The sequence below is a fragment of the Dendrobium catenatum genome, unplaced genomic scaffold, assembly GCF_001605985.2.
Source record: "Dendrobium catenatum unplaced genomic scaffold, ASM160598v2 fragScaff_scaffold_879, whole genome shotgun sequence".
NCBI classification, from domain to species: Eukaryota; Viridiplantae; Streptophyta; class Magnoliopsida; order Asparagales; family Orchidaceae; genus Dendrobium; species Dendrobium catenatum.
Window position 1 is genome coordinate 687,486 of NW_021319341.1, and position 2,714 is coordinate 690,199.

Consider the following 2,714-nt stretch of genomic DNA (forward strand, 5'->3'; position numbering starts at 1 on the left):
GGACTTCCTCCTGGAGGTGTGCGGGCAATGGAGACGGGTGAGGGATTTGCAAGACAGAAGAAGATAGAGGCGAACGGGGAGTGGGGGTCTTCCGGGTCTTCCGCTAATCAGTGGGAGATTGAATGGGAGGAGTTAGGGAGTTTCGCGAATTAAGATGGGGCAGTTTGCGAATAATAGGGAGATCGCGGGGATCGTGGCTTGAATCGTCTACCTCTTTGATCGTGTGAAACAAACCGAAACTACATTTTTAATTTTGATTCAATTGAGAGGTGGTGATTAAGATTATTTTAATTTTAATTTAGATAAAATGACATGTTAAATTTCTAATTAATTAATTTTGAAATACATAGAGATTTATTTTAGTGGAATTAGTATGTTAATTTAAATGAGTTTACTTGAAAATTTTAATTTAAGCTTATTCGAATTTTTTTATTCATTAATTTGAGAAATGTTGATTCAATTTCGAGTGGCTCGCGACCAGTCAATATGGGCTAATTAGATCTATCTTGATTAAATTGGACTCGAATCTAATCGATTTAGTTTGAATTGTGTAAAAAAAGAAGGGTACAATTCGGGTTGAATTACAAAGCTGAGTCAGTGCTACGTCAATTGGTATCCACTTAAGAGGAGTCATGACGCCTACACTAGGCTCCGTTGATATCTTCTTCTCACACAACAATGCCTTAATCTCTACTCGCCGCCTCAAGGTCCTCCAGCGCATAACATACATGAATGTCGGCATCTACCCTTTCAAATCCGCCTTCCTCCTCGTCTACTGCTTCCTCCCCACCCTGTCCTTATTCTCCGACCAACTTATCGTCCAAACCCTAAACATCACATTCATTATCTACCTCCTCACCATCTCCCTCACCCTCATTGGCCTTGCCATCCTGGAAATCCCATGGTCCGGCGTAGGGCTTGAGAAGTGGTGGTGTAACGAGCAGTTCTAGCTTATATTTGGAACTTCCACGCATATCTATGTTGTTGTGTAGGGATTTCTTAACGTCATGGCTGGAATCAAGATTCCCTTCAAGCTTATGTCCAAGTAGGTGACGGAGGACAACGAAGATATTTATGGTGATATTTATTACATCATCAAGTGGACCTCGCTGATGATCCCGCCGATTGCGATTATGATGGTAAATCTCATCTCCATCGCCTTTGCTTTCGCGAGAATTATTTACAGCGAAATCCCGCAATGGAGTAAGCTTATGGGCGGGGCGTTTTTCAGTTTCTTGGTTTTGGCGCATCTGTACCCATTTGCGAAGGGGTTAATGGGGAGAAGGGGGAAGACGCCTACTATTCTGTTTGTGTGGTCGGGTCTTTATTGCTCACATTATCGTTTGCTTTGGATTTCCATAAGCCACCCAGACTCCGGACAGGTGGTCGGCGGCAGCAATGGCGGTGGATTCCAGTTCCCATGATCAGTGGAGTTTTGGTTTTATTCTTGATATTCTCTTCTTCTTTGATCTAAAGATGGCGAGGAAGATTGATTTGTTTTTATTTTTGTTTAAATTTTAATTCATTTAAGATAGGGGGGTTAGAGTGCATTTTTTTTTATATCGGAGGAAGTATTAGATTGCAGATATCAGTGTTTAGCTATAAGATTTGTACACCGCAATCAGAGAATAATGGATTAAAATTTATGATTTTTTCTTTTTGTAGTGCTTTTTTGGGTGTCAGATATATATATTTGTAATTATTATGTATTATCAGCTTAAAACACTGAGGGCATCCTTTAGTTGAATTTGTCTAACCACATTTCTGAATTTTATTTAATGACAGATGCTCGCAATTTATCTTGAGATTATTTGGCTACTTAATTAGCTTTAAATCATATTAGTTAAAAATATTTTAATATATAATTACTTGAGAATAAAATTAAAAATAGATTAATTTGTTATTAATCATATTAGTTTAATAATCTTATAATTATATTATAATAATAAATTAATATATAGATTAAATAGTTAATTTATATGTGATCATTCAATCATAATTAATATATTTTGATAATTATAGGGTTAATTAATTAGTTAATATTGTGATATCAAGATTTGATATTATTGATTAATATTAAGATTGATTTTGATTGTAATTTATTATCATATAATCAAATTATCCTAATTAACTGATTGAAAATTTTCCTTTATAAAAGATACAATTTTAAAAAATAGAGTGTATAGCAATTAGCAAAAATCAACATTATAATGATTCTAAAATAACTATACTGACTTATATTTGCTAATACGACATAAATACATGGAGATTAACATATAATTTAGCATTAATGTGGTACAGGGCATGGTAGGGGTTGGATATCCAGTTCCCTCTGGAACTTTTGGAGATTCTATTTCTTTGATATTGTCTCTCTTCTTTGTATCAGAAAGATTGGAGGAAGGAGTTTTAATTTGGTTATTATTAATGTTATTTTTTTAATTTTTATTCATTTTAAGAAGGGGGCGGATCGTGATTTTTTAATCAGCATAAATGTTTGGAGGATATATGTGTTGATGCTTTGTACGATTCAGGTTTTAGATTGTAATTTGCACACACAATCAGAGAGCCAATGGATTAAATTTTATGATTTTTTTTTGTGTGTCCTATTTTTTGGTGCTCAGTTTTTTTAGTTAGATATATATCTTTTGGATAGTATTTATAATTATATGTAATTTATCCAGCTTAAATCATGAGGGTGCTTTACTACAATCTAT

The 2,714-nt window shown here is 34.3% G+C and overlaps 1 pseudogene; it reads left to right on the plus strand.

Moving 5' to 3' along the window:
* The first annotated feature begins 632 nt into the window (after positions 1–632).
* On the plus strand, positions 633–1,424 carry LOC110095887 (annotated as a pseudogene).
* The last annotated feature ends 1,290 nt before the right edge of the window (positions 1,425–2,714 follow it).